We start from the raw sequence: 17,506 nt of genomic DNA, 5'->3' as shown, positions 1-17,506 counted from the left end.
ACTAGCCAAGTGATTTGCCTTCCACCAAAATAAAATAATTGGTCAAGTTAAATGGACTAAGAGCTGAGCAAAAATGTTTACAACCTAATTCAAAAAGCAGCTGCCCATGAGTAGCAAGCAGGAGATGACAGGTCATTCTGGTAGGGCTGGATTCTCAGGACAAATCATGCCCCATACTTTGAAGCCTGAGATCACCCAAAGGTGAAAGAGCAGTAAACATGGGAGGGTGCGTGAGGCACTGGGGCGGCCACGACCTGGCTCACGAATGTCGTCTTCCAGGAGGATGCCATTACTGAATGGGCTTGGCGGCTTGTTACACTGTCAGCTCTTGTGGGGCAGGGCTCCCAGCTTCCTCTCCAGCGGCCCATGAGGGTTGTGCTGAGGACATGATAAGCTCTCTGGGGTATTCAAGGACAACTAAGAGGCACTGTCACCATGTATGTTTAAAAATACCAAGGTGTGGCCATCTGGCCCACATCTACTTGAACACATTGCACACAGTGAGTCCCTGGAGGTAGCGACCAAGGCCTGTGGCCAGGATGAAGCTCTCCCAAGCCTTGGGTGCAGCTGGTTTCTGACATTTGGTGGGCTGACTGCTCATGACGCCATTGAATGAACTCAGACCAGCCCCATGCTGACCTTTTGGACAGTAAAACAAAAACAACAAAGCAGGGGCATCAATCACAATCCAAAGGCTACTTCCAATGGTGATGTCCATTATTTAGACTGTAGAGAACTCACGCTAAAGCACATGCCTTGTCCCACCCTTGTATACTAAACCAGTGCTTTTTATACTTTAGCCTGCGTTAGAACCTTCTGGATGGTCCCAGAGTGTCTGATGCAGTAGCTCTGGGCTGGACCTGAGAATCCTCCTTCCTTCCTTCCTTCCTTCCTTCCTTCCTTCCTTCCTTCCTTCCTTCCTTCCTTCCTTCCTTCCTTCCTTCCTTCCTCCCTCCCTCCCTCCCTCCCTCCCTCCCTCCCTCCCTCCCTCCCTCCCTCCCTTCCCCTCTTCCTTCTTCCAAGAGGACAAATCCACTTTATTTATTTACTTTTCAGTAAGTTTAAATCCTTGATGGCTACAGCATTGCATGGATTCTGTGTCCATGGCCTTAGCAGGAAGGTTGCTTTGGAATTTGGCACGGACCATCCACTGATTCCATGAGCACAAGCTACCTTTCCCCAGATGACTCTGATTTTGTTCAGTTGACCACCAGAAGTCACAGTGTTGTCCTTTGCTTTGCACACATAAGCACATCTCTTGCCCAGATAGAATATATTCAGTTTCATCTCAAGCACAAACACATTCAATTTTAAGAGCCATGTGCTCCCTCTGGTTCCAGAGACCCCGCTTATAACCAGCAAAAATGGCCTTGGACCACAGCCTTCCAGACTTATCTGTTGTGATGGAAGTCCTGTTCCCAGCTGCCTCCACAGGCTCTGAGATGGTGGGAAGAGAAAACCGAGGCCCCAGGAATATGCATTTCTAACAAGGTCCCAGGTGCTGCTGATGCTGCAGGTTCAGAAACCACAGTTTGAGAACCTTTGTATCAGCATTTACTTGGGTGACACTTCCTACTTCTGTTCCTTTAAATTTGACACATGATGGAAACTTCAGAATTCAGTGACTACTGGTAATTCCAAAGTATAAGGAGACAGTGACGGGGGGCCAGCAACCTTTCACTTTTACAGGGGCCAGGCATTTGACAACCATAAGGATTTGGAACATAGCTGCAAACTCAGAGGCAGGATAAGTAAGTCTTTAAATTGTTAAAACAGGGCTATGAAAAAGTTACAGTGCTCAGTCGGGGCACCCATGGAGACCCTTCTGGTGACTGAGTGTAAACTAAGCCAATACCCATGGAACAGCTAAGATGCATTAACTGCAAAATAACATGAAAGACATCTGAAGGCACAAGCATCAGGCCACATATAATCTGTAGGAGCCAACTGTCTGATTTGACCTGAGGTCATCACTACATTAGAAGCAAAACACAATAATTGAGTTTCAAAATATTAAGGTTCTTCTTATAGCACCCCCCTCCCACTACTCCCAGTGTCAAATAAAGAAAATATAAAATGACTAATAAGGAAGTCTCCCTGGATGTGGGAGTGTAGAAAGACTTATGGCTCAGCTGGAACACACGCTAACGGTCAGCTGGAAGAAGTGGGCTGAGTGGGCCGCCGGGCACTGAGGTCCACCGCCTCGTTCTCGGGGGGACGGAGGGATTGGGAAGCAAGCCCACTGAGCTAGCCCTGGGGGACTTGTCTGTGTTCCTAGGAAGAGCGAGCTGTGAAAACGGAAGGGAGAGACTACTTTTGTAAACCAAACAAGGGGTTGAAAATATTAGTGGGGAGGTCACTTCTTCTATCATAGCTGGATCAGAGAGTCCCTGGAGAAACCCAGCAGGAGTTGAAATAACAGCTGCTTTTTTTTTTTTTTAATCGTCACCCTAGGATATTTTTTCCATTGGTTTTTAAAGAGAGTGAAAGGGAGAGAGAGGGAGAGAGAAACATCTATGTGAGAGAGACACATCGATTGGTTGCCTCCCACACATGCCCTGACCAGGGCTGGGGATCGAGCTTGCAACCGAGGTACTTGCCTTTGGCTGGAATCGAACCCAGGGCCCTTCAGTCTGAGGGCTGATGCTCTAACCACTGAGACAAACCAGCTAGGGCAACAGTTGCTTTAAAAAAGGCCACAGAGTATCAAAAGTGAAGCAACACCGGTGACAAAAGAGTGGCAATGAAGACTGATGTACACTGACAATCAAGGAGAGGCTTCCTGGGACCCAACTAGAAGCAGGAACCTTGGGGGACTCTAGTGGGTCAGGGCTGGTTCGTCTCCATCAGTCCCTCTAGACCCATCTTTGCCTTTTCTGACATCTGTTCCCTGAGAGGCCTATGTCTGTAGACAGTGGCCCGACTCCCTGGCTCTCTGGCTTCCGTTGGGTTGGGTCAATGGTGGAGGATGGGAAGGTGAAGGAGAGAGAGGCGAGGTAGAGCACTCCCGTCTGTCCCTACCGTGCCTTCCTCCCACCAGGGTCTGGGCAGTTGCTACGTTCCTAAGTCTGGGGCCAGTAGAGACGAGCCCATTTCCAGGGCGATGGCCTCTTGCTTTAACAACTTTCTCCAATTTCCCTCGGGCTTACAGGTGGCAAAGGCTTCCTGCTATAGCTAGTGTCTGATGCTTCAGGGTCCCTTGTTTGTTCTTGAATCCTGTCTGCCCCTCTACGGAAAACTACCCTCATTCAACTCTCATCAAACCCTTCGTGTTGGCCTGCTGTCTACGCCTGGACCCTGACTTAGACAGAGGTCAAGGTCAAAGCTTCCACCGATGGAGCATGAGCTTTGGTGAGCTCCAGACGATAAATGCCATCATCATCAACTTTCCTCGGGAACCATGCAGCAGTAGATAATGAAGGTGAAACAACTGAGGACATACACCTCAGCTCAGTAATGTCACGGAGAAAATGACCAGAACGATTACCAAATGTATATAAGCAGAGTTAAAAGCCAGACTACACTCTGAAGAAATGCCCATTCAGAAGTTGGTGGTATAGGACATGGGAGTTACTTTAAGAAAGTTTTCTAAAGCTGTCAATTTTTTTAGTGTGAGCTATAATAACATTATTGAAAAGATTTGAGGAATAGTATGAATACTTTAGATTTAGGAAGGAATAGAGGAAGATTCCATGTCCTTTAAGAAAAAAAAACCAAACAGCTTTTTTAGAGATATAATTCACATAAAATAGAATTCACCCATTTAAAGTGCACAATTTAATGTATTTGAGCACATTCACAGGTTGTAAAACCACAGCCTAATTTTAGAACATTTTCCTGATTCTGAAAAGAAACCTTGTACCCACTGTCAGTCAATTCCCCTCCCTCCCTGCATACCTCACCCTGAGCCCAGCCCAAGCCCTACCATCACTATTTTATGTCTTTATAAATAAGCCTGTTGAGGATATTTTGTATAAATAGGATCACATAATATGTGGTGTTTTGTGACTGACTTAGCAAAATGTTTTCACTTAGGGTCATCCCTTGATATGTGTTACAGCATGTATCAGTACTTAGTTTCTTTTTAATGCTAAATAATACATTATCATACACACACACACACACACACACACAGACACACACAGGATTTTTCTTTCTACAAAATCATGCCATCTGCAAATAGAGGTAGCTTTCCTTTTCCTTTTCAATGTGGATGGTTTTTATTTTAGTCCATAATTACCCTGGCTGGAGGCTTCAGTAAAGTGTTAGTACCTTGTATCTTTCTAGAAATTTGTCATTTTATTTATCTAATTTTTGGTATACAGTTGTTCATAGTATTCCCTTATAATCCTTTTTACTTCTGTAAGGTCAGTAGCAATGTCCTTTATTAAATTCCTAATTTTAATTATTCAAGTCTTCTCCCCCCCCCCCCCCCCCGCCCACCTTTGTTTGGTCAGACTAGCTTAAGGTTTTTCAATTTTGTTGATTTTATCAAAGAACCAACTTTTAGTTACATTGCTTTTCTCTATTGTTTTTCTATTCTTTACTTCATCTATTTCTGTTCTGGTCTTTATATCTCACCCCTTCTGATAACTTCGGGTTTAGTTTGCTCTTCTTTTTCTAGCTTCTTAAGGTTATCGATTTGAGATTTTTTAAAAAATGTAGGCTTTTACATCTATATATTGCCCTCTAAGTGCTACTTTAGCTGCATCCCATAAGTTTTGGTATGTTGTAGTCTTGTTTAATTTTATCTCATAACATTTTCTAATTTTCCTCGTGATTTCTTCTTTGATCCATTGGTTATTTAGAAGTGTAATGTCTAATTTTCCCATATTCATGAATTTCCCAAATTTCCTTCTGTTATTGATTTCAAATTTAATTCCATCATTTAATTCTATCAGAAAACAATCTGTATGACTTTACATCTTTTATATTGTGTCTTGTTTCATGGCTCAGCATATGGTCTATTCTAGGGAGCCATGGATACATCTGTGCCTAGTGAATGTTACATTCGCTCTTGAGATGAATGTGTATCCTGATGTTGTTGGTTGGAGCCATGTTTTTAGTTTTTAATCAAGTTTAAAGTACAAAGATGCCTTGAATAAAACACGTTTTCATCTCCTTCACCTTATCTACAGTCAAACTGGGAGAAAAAGAATAGTTGTAATCATTTGTTATTATATGTCTATATATAGATATATGTAGATATAGAATATTTCTGCAGCATGGAGACATGAGTTTGAGAAAAAGGAAGTATGAAGTAATTGAAACATCTTGGTTCTAAGATGTCAAACTCTGACTTTGTGACCCAAGTAACAAGGCAAAACCTAGAAAATTAGGAGTGGATTCTATGATCCCAAAGATCCCCTCTAATGTTAAAATAATATGCAAATTACTTAACTTCTCTGCCTCTCACTTTGATCATCTCTATTAACCAAGATCATAATAGCACTAGCTTTCAAGGGTCTTGTTTAAAATTAAATGACAAATTTTGAATTAAACAAGAAATGATATGAAAATGACCTAGCACAGTGTTTTGCACACAATAATCATTGTATTAGTTGTTTTTCTATACAAATGTTATTTAGATACAGAATGTTAGTAGGTTTTAGATACAGACTTGCCATTACTACCAATAAGGAAAGATTTCCCAGCTCTTTTTCTTCTCTCAAGTAAAAGAGACAGGGGATACTTCTTTAACCTGCTTTAGAGTTATTGAGACTCTGGCCTGGATTTGTTTCTTTGCTTTAAAGGAAAGAAAAAGAAATCTGATTTCTGGGAGACAAAGAGGTTTTGTGTGTGTTTTTTTCCTTTTTTAAAAATCAGACCCTCTGAAACTTTTTCTAGGACATTTAAAAATGTTGGACCAACTTGGTGAGCATGTTATAGAGGGAAATAAGCATCTGATGGGAGCAGGAAGGTTAGACTAGATAACCTTGAGCGTCCTTCCAACCTTGAGTGTCCTTCCAACCTTGAGTTTGCTGAGATAGACAATAGAGATTATGAAGATGAATATTAGCATAAAATCATCTTGCGACTCTGATCATACTAATGAAAATAGGACACATTAATCAATTTATTTCTGGGAACTACATTAATGTTTTTGGCCTTCCATGTTCAGTTTACTAAATCACTTCTGACAGTATGTTATGGTAATGGAGTCACAGGAAAGGGTTAATTCATTTCTACCCAAAAGCAATTTACTGCCTCTCAAGTGTAGAATAAGACGACAATGTGTGGCTAAACTGATGTCCATGCATCAGTGGAAATGGGCCCTCGGAACTTCAGTTTCGTTTCCTCCCCAACATCATGCCAATGTTCTCTGTTCCTAGAAATCTCCGCCCAAATGCGGGGGGAAGAGAGGAAAGATTTAAGAGTTGAGGCTTTGGAGTCAAAGATAACATCTGGGATTAATGTTTTGCTTCTTGTGCCCACTCTATTCAGTTTGACCTTTTACTCCAAAGGCTTCTTAAGTTTATACAGTTTTCAGGCATAAAACACCTGAGAAGTTCTAAACGAACTGAAATGAGATCAGGATGTATAATTCTTGCAGCACCTATAAATGCTGAAAAATAAGTATCTATCTCTAAAATCTAAGGGATAAAAAAGAAATCTTTATAACGTCAGCTTGCCCCACAAAATATCACTAAAAATTCTGGAGTTGGTTATAGTTTAAAATTCATACATCCTCATAAAACCATTCTCTAGGATGTAAGGCCCAAGAGGACACTTTCTTTTTTAAAAAAATTATTATTTTTTAATCCTCACTTGAGAATATGTTTTTATTGATTTTTAGAGAGAGGAAGGGAGAGGGACAGAGAGAAAAACATCAGAGTGAGAGAGAAACGTTAGTTGGTTGCCTCCTGGAGGCGCCGCCACCAGGGATCGAACCCATAACCTGGCTATGCGCCCTGACCAGGAATCAAACCTGAGACCCTTCAGTGCACAGATGACGCTCCAACCACCTGAGCTACACCAGCCAGGGCAAGAAGTTCATTTTCTTCCCTAATGTTCCCCAAACACCGTCAACAGTGTCTAGCATAGACTGAGTACTCAGTGGGTACCTTTCGAGTCCATTACTCAGCCCCACTGAGCCTACCCTCCTTTAACACATAAACATTTATATACAGTTACAAAGTATTTTAGATGCTTAAAAATTTTGTGCATTTTTAAATTTATGAATTACTTAGTATTTCAACCCAACATAAAATGTGATTATCTATTGTTTCTCTGTGAGCAATATTATAGATTTATTTAAAGTGGGAAACTGCCAATTAAAAAATTATGGAAAAATTTGTTCCAAGTCAACAATTCATGTATTTTCTTTTAATAAATGCTATTTCCCTTAAAACTTGTAAATTATAACCATGTATTAACTTTTACCAAAGGTAGTGATACAGTGTTACACTGATGCTTCAATAGGGTCCCTAGATTAAATATGAATAACTTTTAGTGTATACATTCCCAATATTGCATGGTACATACATATACCAAACAATCAGTAATTCTGTATCTGAAATTCAAATTTAACTGGACACCACATATTTTTTCTTCTAAATTTGACATTCCTGGCTTCAAAGTAAATATCATTGCTCTCATCTTAAGTGTTTCACAACAAAATAAAAGTAGCTTAATGAATAAACCCATAGCTGACTGTGTTCAAACACAGTGCCTTTAGTCTAAGCTATTTTATCAGGAAAATAAACAAACTAAGGAAGAAAAGGGCTTCCAGAGCGAAGGCAGAGTGTGACTCTCCACTGGCCCCTGCTTTGTAGTCCCTAAGGTCAGTGGCTCCGGGGCACTGACACTCCATGGCCCCGAGTCCTACCCTCGTGATGAATGAAGTCTGTTTCCCATTACAGGTTGTTATCAGTGTACCCTTCCAGAAGCTTCTTCCCACTTCTGGAGGAGCAGCCGCAAGCATGTGAAAACGCTAGACAGATTAAGACTGCAATTCAGAGAAATTGTCTTTCCAGAAGACCCTTCCTCCCTCAGGTTAACCCCACACAGAGGTGAAAGCCTCGGCAGCTGTAGACCTTTGACCTTAGACTCTTGACCTTTGGTTCTTGATCATACTCTTGATAAGTACAGAAATGTGTGTCTTCAATATTTTGCTAAATCCCCCAAATCCTTTAAACAGGAGACAGAGTCAGAGCCTCCATGCAATGACTCCTGCTCTCCCCATGCTTCTGCCCCTTGCCCCGGTCCCCTTTCTCCAAACTGCGGCCAATCGCACTGAACACCACACGCGTAGAGGTCCGGACAAACAGGCGCAGGGAGGCTGTCGGTCCCACTGTGCTGCTTCAGAGCTCAACAGAGCAGCATTCAAAGTGAATTGTCCTTGAGTCCATTACTCAACCCCACTGAGCCTCAGCTGTCTCATCTATAAAATGGGGCCACAAACACCATGTAGCCCATAGGGTCGGTCACATGAAGTTAAGCAATGTAAAACACCCAGGAACATAGTTAAGTGCTAAGTAAATGTTACTATTATTAACAAAAAAAATGTTTTTCAGAATGTGCAAATATCCATAGAAATTTGCTTTTTAACAAGTATTCTCTCCTTTACAGTAACAAGGATTTTCACTAGGTTTTAATGGTTACTAAGAAATGACTTAATAAAGTCAATACATATACTGAGTGGTATTAGAATACAATAGAACTTTGAATTTCATTGTTTTAGAAGAACTCTAAGCAGCTGGCTTTCTTATAAGGAGATGACAGAGCTGCACAGTGTCCTGGTCTCCCCTGCAGGAGAGCACAGGCTGGGACACACATTGTCCCAATGTCAGAGTGAGTCTTTTCACTATTGTCAAGCTATGGGCACCCACCAGGTGAAGCACTGCTGTCCGAGGCAGAAAGGCACCCTGGGGACAGCCTTGTACCGTTCAGGCGGCTGCCCTGGGGAGAGTGCGTGGCCTGGCCTCCACCGCTGTGCTGGCCTGAGCTTAGCCCACCTGCCACAGGCCACTGAGAAAACGCCTCTCCACGCAGCTGGTGAGCACTCAAAAAGGAGCCTGAGGAGTTCTCCTGAGTAACATTGTGCATTTCAGTTTTTCCCCATTGCTCCTCTCCTAGGGGGAAGAAGCTGAGCTAAGAACAGAAATCAGAATCTGGAATCTGCTCACCCAAAGAATAATGGATCTATTCTGTTCAAAAAATGCCTTGATTGTTGATTTGTTTACTTCAGCTCCTTCTATGAAGGAGAGGATCAGAATTTTGGGGACAAAGCAAAATTGGGAGCAAGGAGAGAGAGAGAGAGGGAATGCGCATGTGTGCAAACAGAGAGCTCCTTTATTCTAAGGCTTCAAAATGCCTCTGTGATGAGCCTGCCCACGGCCCGAGGCATCAAAACTCAGGTTCCTTTCCCCCAAAGCATTACTTAAGCCCCTTTAAAGTGGGTAACCTTGACTTCTGAGATTCACTGATTTCATCATCCTGGCCCTTTGATTGCTGATCCATAAAATGAAGACATTGGATTAGACACAATCTCAGGCCTTTCCACATCTAAAATGCTCTCTCTTATGTTACTGAAACAGGGACAGAGGACTAGAATTCACCGTAAGCAATGTAGAGCCGACACTGTGTGTTTGTGTGTGTGTGTGTAAGTGTCTTATTAGCACAAAGGACTTGCTAAGCATTCATGAAATTTTTCCTTGCCTATTTCAAAAGTAGGAACCAGGTTCTATGCATTTTAGCAAAATGGCCACGCTAGTGTAAGGTTTTAACCCCCATTCTTTGGAAAAGGTGAATGTCAATGTGTAACACAGGGAATCAAGGCTCGGATACCATACAGATGTTGAGTCACTTTAGAAAGAAAATTGGTGCTTTTTCTACCCAGTACAATATAAGGGCAACTGAAATTTCCACGTATTTTTTTCCCTCCGTCTCTTTCTCCACTACAAGTAAGGGTTTGGGATTTGATCAGAGAAGCTGAGGTTCACAGCTCTGTACTGCCACTCAAGTATTATTTAAACCATGGGACATTAGCAGTTGGGCATTAGCAACTCCATGCCTTATGCAGTCCTTCCTGTGTAAAAATAATAATGAAAGCAACAGCAGCAACCATGCATCCAGTGTTTAGTTATGTTCTAGGCAGGGTTATAAGTAAGTGTTTTACCAGCTGTTGCTTGACTTTCCTGTATCCTGGTGGAAAAGTACCGATCACCCACCCTATAGAGAGGCTGGGTAGTTTGTCCAGGGTCTCAGAGCTAGGAAGGAAAGGATTTGGGTTTTACAATTCCGACCCCGAAGTCCTGCTCTCAGCCATCCCTGGATTCTGCCCCGATCTCCATCTAATCGTGAACCCAGTGACAGTGTCCTGGCTGTGTGGCCTCATTTGGTTCTTGTCTGCCTTCTCGCGTGGCCAACACCCCATCTGCAAATGAACCCATAGCCATTGAAACTGAATTTCTCTGTGCGAAATCTAAGCCACCATTTCAGGAATTCGGGAGAGACCAGCACCACCTGAGCACCTCTGTCTGACGGGGCCACCCAGGCGTGGCAGACAGACACACCGTGCTTTTCAGAAAACAGAGTCCCCTCGGTCTCCTCAGGGCCATGCCAAGGGCCCAACTGCAATTCACAGGGTTTTCCTTGGAACAGTCAGCCATCCAAATGAGGCCAAGGACTCTTCCTCAGGTTCCTCTTGCTCCCTGATGAATCTAATGGCCTCCAAGTATATAAGGAAAGCAAATATTTTCCAAGTTCTGGTAAGGGACTAGAACCTTCCCTTTGCTCCTCCTGGGATAGCCGGGACAGCTGCGTTCAGGTATGAACAGCACAGTCGGCAGGAATCAGGAGCACAGTGTTTTGTGACAGTGGGAGGGGCTGTAGCTGATGGCCTCCCCAAGGAGTCCAACTCACTGGGCCCCTTGGATGGCCCACAGGGTGCGGGCATGCAGATTACAGAAAATGTAGATCCTGGTGTCAGAGGCATAAAGGAGAATCTCAAATTCCCCTCCGCCTCCAGGCCTAGCTGCTCTGCGCTCCAGCGTCTGCCCAGGCCGCCCGGGGCAGAGCAGCTGTGGAGAGGGGCAGGGGTGCCAGGCGCCGCTCACAGTGTCCCGGCCAAGCAAGTGGGATCCCAAGACTTCTCTGAAACCCTTGCAAGACAACCACTGTGCTTCTATTTTTTTTTTTTTTAAAGATATCTTTATTGATTTCAGAGAGAGGAAAGGAGAGGAAGAGAGAGAGAAACATCAATGATGAGAGAGTCATTGATCAGCTGCCTCCTGCACGCCCCTTACTGAGGATTGAGCCCGCAACCCGGGCATGTGCCTTGACCGGGAATCAAACCCCGATCGCCTGGATCCTAGTTCAATGCTCAACCGCTGAGCCACGCCCGGCCGGCTGCACTTCTATTTTGAAGGGAAGAAAAGCAAACAGCTGGACGACCCCTGCTCAGACGAGGCATCTATCTGACAGGATTATAAACCAATTGGTGCTGTTTCAGAGGCTGCTGATTGCTTGCATGCAAGGAGCACCTAAGGAGACAGAGGCGATTCCTTTGCTCACCTTTGGTCCAGGGGTGATCTGGTTCTGAGTCCCTCTGAAGGGTCATTGCCAGCACCACTGACCGCCTATAGGGGATCATTTCTCTAGGGACCCGTATCCAGGCTCAGTGAGCCCATGCAGATTATTATAGGTTCTGATAGATCTGATCCACCTCTCTGGACTGCTGTTGGTTTAAGAAGACCTTCTACAGCCGGGCACAAAGCCTAGGACTGATGGAATTCACATGTGGTTTGCCTTTGCCTCTCTGCCCTGATGCTAACTTGCCAGAGAGAAGCGAGCTGCCAAAACTCAGCCACATCCAGGTGACTGTGTTCCCTCCAGACTCAGAGTTTGAGCAGAACGTCCTTCCCAGTTCCCGTCCAGGTGCAGAGCCTTCTAGAGATGAGGTATGAGTTACAGAGCCCACAGGCCAATGCACTTGGAGGGACAAAAGGCCAAGGCTGCTAATATCTGTAGTGATGTCTATACAGAAGAGAAAAGCCATTTCTGTGGAAGTCTCTATTAGCCCGTATCTCAGGTGAAGCAGGGTGCAGGCCCAGGGTACACGGGTGTCACCCTCTGCCCATGGTGGGTGACAGGCAAGCTCAGGACTCAGGGCAGAGCGTGGTTTAAAACCTTAAAAAGATGAACTGGATAATTATTCAAGTAGGATGGCTTAGTTATATAGCTCCTTGAGGCAGGAACTAAAACTAAACTCTCAGCTGCATGATTCTGTGAAGAGATCATCACGGAAGACAGTTCTGTGTGCCTTCTAATCTCAAGCAACACTTAAATACTTCATTAAGTACATTTACAAAGGCAGGTCCTTCCTGTCCCATATCCTGTATTCAGCTTTTTTCCTTTGCCTGATATCACTGCAAGTGTTAAAGATGCTAACTGCTCTTTTTCAGGAGGAACTTAAAACACCAAATTCTTGCAAATACCAGTGTCTATTTTTCTTGGTTCTGAACTTTTCTTCTTTATATCTGGATTTTTCAGTTTTTTTCCTTTGATTGAATCCCCAGTGGTTCCCTGGGAAGCTAACAACAATGAAAACAATTACAATAAGGATTGTATGCTCCAAGCTGTGGCTTTCTTACTCTTAGCCCTTGTTTTTTTGGTTTTAATTAGATTTTTTTTAAAACTTCACCCGAGGATATGTGTTTATCACTGATTCTAGAGAGAGAGAAAGGGAGGAGAGAGAACCATTGAGGTGAGAAACACTGATCGGTTGCCTCCCACATGCCCCGGGACCAGCGATGGAACTCACAACCTGGGAATGTGCCTTGACTGGGAATCAAACCGGAGATTCTTTGGTGCACGGGACGATGCTCTAACCACTGAGCAACACCATCCAGGACTGGTTTTCATTTGATTTTAAAGAGTATTTCAATATGCACCAGATAAGTCACGTCTTGCCTGTCTCTCCATCTCTTGTTCCCCCTGCCCCCCCCCCAGCCTGGTTTGCTTAACCTTCTTGGGGAAGCTCAGTCTACCTCCTCGGGGGGGGGGGGGGGAGGGAGGAGGGGCGAATGGCTCTCCCAATTTCCAAGCACTGAGGATGGACATATGTGAGGATATAACTTCTATTCCTCTTATTAGGTTGAACCACATGAAGTTGACGATATTGGGCCATTTCTGACCTATAAAAATAACTTCATATGGTTTAGCCTAATACGTAGGGGTCTGAGGCTCATTTTCATACAGTGAACCTCAGTTCTTCTCAGCAGAGAGAATGAGACTTTCTTCCCCCTTTCACAGGCTGCCTTCAGGCCGAATTCCACACTTTTCTAAAGATGACAATAGCCAGCACTTGTTGCACAGTCCTGTACCTTATTTTCACTGGGTCTTAATTGCACAAGAGATGATAGTGATGCCTCCTTGTTGATAAGGAACAGTGTCCTTTATTTATCAAGCAGTGGTCCCTCCATTTCTCAAGTAGAAATGCTTCTACATTATGTTATTTTAAAATATGTTTTTATTGATTTCAGAGAGAGGAAGGAAGAGGGAGAGAGAGATAGAAACATCAATGATGAGAGTCATTAATTGGCTGCCTCCTGCAAGCCCCCTACTGGGGGTCGTGTCCAAAACCCAGGCATGTGCCCTGACTGGGAATTGAACCACGACCTCCTGGTTCATAGGTCGACGCTCAACCACTGAGCCACATCAGTCGGGCTACATTACATGTTTTTAAAAAGTTGTAGGCAGGTAACTAATTAGTATGTGTTATGAACAAACTGGGAGGCCAGAGCACAAGTATACCATGTTTATATATGCCATCAAATACAATCTGAGAAATTAAATTAATCTGACACATACTTAATGAAGTACATAATCATTATTATGTCTCATGGTAATTAGGCATAAACGGGACACATTCCACAAAAATGACTGTAATTGGTTTGTACATGGTCAAGCCAAGTTTTTAGGTTTTTTTTCCTGATTACATTTAGTTTTGTAAGACCTATAATGGGTATCAATATGGATAGCATTCCCTGCTTCTATGTGTCGTCATCACCACCACCATCATCATTGTCACCATCACCATCATCGTCACCATCACCATCATCATCATCACCATCACCACCACCATCATCATCATCACCATCATCACCATCATCATCACCACCATCACCATCATCGTCACCATCACCATCACCACCATCACCATCATCACCATCGTCATCATCATTAACATCATCATCATCATCGTCACACTTAGTGACCAGAACCATGGTGGGTCTTACATCTTTTCTCTCAACAATTAATGTTTCCTTAACTTCTCCTTCTTTGAACCCTAGCCTAGGACAGCTGCTTCTTGGGTTGTGGCCACGTCCCTGCACCTGCCTGCCTGCTGTCTTCACCCAAACTCGCGCTCTGAAGGGCCCCTTCAGCAGCTCCTGAAGCTGTGCTCTTCTTTCTCCCTGGATAGCCTGGATGCCGAAGACTTGCTGGGGCTAATCCGGGCTCTGCTGCTGTGAATGGGAGTGGTGCTGGGCTTAGTATGAAAGGATGAAACAGCTGTAGGAAGGGGAATTCTTTATACCACATTGGTACCCACTATAGGTCTCATAAAACTAAACGCAGCTGGAGCAAGGCTTAGGCCTGGGCTGCTAGCTGAGTGTGGGATTTCCATGCTGCACAGAACTCTATTCACACTGGTTTAATCGAAGGGACTCTATGGGATCCCATAACTGAAATAGCGGGGATGGACCCAGGTGCTTGGGTTTGTCTTTGGGTATCTGTGTCTCTCTTCACCTAAGCTCTGGTTTTATCTGTGCCTGATCTTCGGCAGGCATTTCTGCACAGTGAGCAGATGGCCATCAGCAGCTCCAGACTTAAATCAACCATCTCAGAAACCATAGGAGAAAGTACATCTTTTTCAGCACTTCCAGCAAAATTCCTGAGATGAATTCTGATTTGCCTGATCCCTACCCTAAAATAAGTGGAGAGGCCATGGGAGTGTGATGCTCTCATGAATGGCCAGGCCTCCACCCCAGGGTGACCTTTAGAGCTAGAGGTGGAGTCCCACTAGACTATATAGACTGATAGCAGGTAACAGTGGGCTGCAAAGGAGACCTGGATCTTGTTACCAGAAAAGGGAGAAGAGAGCTGGGGAGCAGCAATGACAGATGTCCACTGTAGCTGGTGAAGCAGAGGTCAAATGCTCACAGGTCAAATGGCCGCAGAGCCCTCATATCTGGGAGAGATGGCTCAGAGAAGGGGAGGTGTTAGGCTTAAGATCAGTGGGAGAAATGGGAGCTGATATATCAGTGACACATTCGACCTACTAAGTGGGTCTTTTAAGACCTAAGCTGAGCACAAGTTTTACTTTTCTATCTCTTAAAACATTTCCCTCAGCTGCATGCTGTTATTTGAAAAGTTTTTAACCATGGAAAATCTTTCATTCTAGAAATGGAGAAAAAGGATTTAAGTTCAACTGCCCTGGGACAGGCAACGCACAAAGCAAAGTAGAAATAAAAATATCATATTTCCTATTTTGATAAAGATGAGAATTAAAAAGAGGCAGGAAAGAAGATACTATTCAAAGAGAGAAGAAACTACATGATTAAGGACAGAAGACAGTCAAAGTTGACTTCTCAGCTTTGTCATTGTCAACCCAGTTGATTGAACACAGATACTGGCCACCAGGCTCACCTTGGTGGAAATCTGGATATGTGGCATGTCTTTACTCGGATCTCTTGCTTCTTAGTTTATTGAATGAGAACCGAACTTTCCATGCTTAGCAGTTGCTCTTGGTTGAGAAGTCTCAGTAGCCTTGGCCTACTTAGGTCATAATTCAAGCTAGTGAGAAGAATGCAAGATAAAACCACAGGAGAGGCCCCAGGAGAAGCTCGCTGGCTCGCAGCCATATCAAGAGCCTCAATAAAGTGAAACATTTTTCCCCCTTTTCTGATGTAATCTGCATTTTGCTAGGAAGGGCTTAAACTAGCTTAAACTTCACTTTAGAGAAAAAAAAAATTTGTCCAAGCTTTGATATCCTTTTAAGGCTCTTAAATGGCAAAAATTCAGGTTTATTCAATATTTAAAAGACAAGGAAAAGTGACATATTGTGTGCCCCTCAGTGTGACACTATCTTTCTTAAAGTTTGGGAGGCTGATCCTCCTGGTGGTTTGGCTCCAGATCTCACCACATGGGTCAAGGCACTCACTCTATGACATTTTTGAGGATTTCCCAGTGGGGGCCAGTACTGTGAGGGCCAAAAAAGTGACCTCACAGTCACAAGGGTTTTTATGATATTCATTCTTCCACATGAGAAATATTTGAGAGAGCAAGAACACAGATTGAACAATATCCTAAAAACACCAATACAGTTAACACCACAGAAAGCCAATTACCCTGTACTTCGATAAGCAGCAGTGACATTAGGGTCATTTCTGGACCACTGGCCCTGACATCATGAGGAGAGTGAAAGGAAAAGTCAGGAACGGCGGGGGAGAGGGTGATGTAAAGAAAAAGGGAGTCTGGAAGACAAGATGCCTTTTCTTCTCTTATAAAAACATCCTAAGATCTATAGCAATAGCTTTTAAATTAACTCCCAGTTCTTAACTAGGAGAGAGAAGGGAAATCCTTACTATATATCTGGGAATCAGAGACTGAAAACTAAGGGTATTGCTTATAATCACAGATAAAAACCAAGCGTTGTGTTAAAACTTAGAAGTTCCTCACAGAATCCACGGCTTTCACTTCATTCAGAGCTGCTCATATAACAAGCGCCTGCCGGCAGGATAGAAACCGAATCAGTCTCTGGGTGGGGATCCTAGTTCCATTTCCCAACACGCAGTCCCCGTTGTGCTTGTTTTTGGGTTCCTATTTGTCGAATGTCCTCCAAATCCTATATAGCCTTATCAGTAACAAAGATTTACATCTCTGAAGGTACTCAAGTGTAAAAGGAAACCTGTGCCTAAAAGCCTCTCTTTAAGCCTATTCTGGACCATGGCCAAGGCTACCATTGGCCACTGTGACCTCCCTGGTGCCTCCACCCAGACGCGTCCACCAGACAGGCCCGGTGACTACCCACTTCACTGCCTTTTGCCCCCAAGTCAACAGGAAAGGAAAACACTGACAAAAATGAGGTGAGAGGCTGTGGTTTGAGACTGTGAGGCCTCTGAAACCGGGCAGGAGGGGCGGGCTCACACCCTCACCCGCAAACAGACCACAGACCGGTGGGCACGCTTGCTCGAGGGCAGCCATCCTTCCCCTCCTTGAATCAACACCAGCGGTTCCTCCCTCCTCTCCTCTGCTCTTCACTCAGGGTGTAAAATGCTTCTGAAATTATGGATTACATCAGGTGGCCTGGGGTGGGAATTAACCCAAACAACCCCTTAAAACTGACCTTGTACTGTTTTCTTCTCCCCACAGTAAAATAGAAAATTTGCCTAACGTGTGAGGTTCAGTGTCTCCAGGTAACTGCCTCCCTAGGAACCTGGAGGCTGGAGGGGCAACCTCCCTGGGCCCTGCTTCCTTTGGCAGCCGGGGCTTTGATGTC

The 17,506-nt window shown here is 44.0% G+C and overlaps 1 protein-coding gene and 1 pseudogene across 2 annotated transcripts in view; both read right to left on the bottom strand.

The window, feature by feature from the left end:
- The window catches only part of SASH1 (SAM and SH3 domain containing 1), a 209,502-nt gene that overhangs the window by 176,115 nt on the left and 15,881 nt on the right, over positions 1-17,506 (bottom strand). The gene's annotated exons all lie outside the window — the stretch shown is intronic.
- Positions 1,062-11,596, bottom strand: LOC308558660 (large ribosomal subunit protein eL33 pseudogene; annotated as a pseudogene). The gene is made up of 2 exons: positions 11,518-11,596; positions 1,062-1,437 (listed from the first exon to the last, which is right to left on the bottom strand). The product of its transcript is annotated as a large ribosomal subunit protein eL33 pseudogene (transcript).

This window comes from Miniopterus schreibersii (assembly GCF_964146895.1).
Source record: "Miniopterus schreibersii genome assembly, chromosome: 6".
NCBI classification, from domain to species: Eukaryota; Metazoa; Chordata; class Mammalia; order Chiroptera; family Miniopteridae; genus Miniopterus; species Miniopterus schreibersii.
This window is presented reverse-complemented; position numbering and strand designations above follow the sequence as displayed.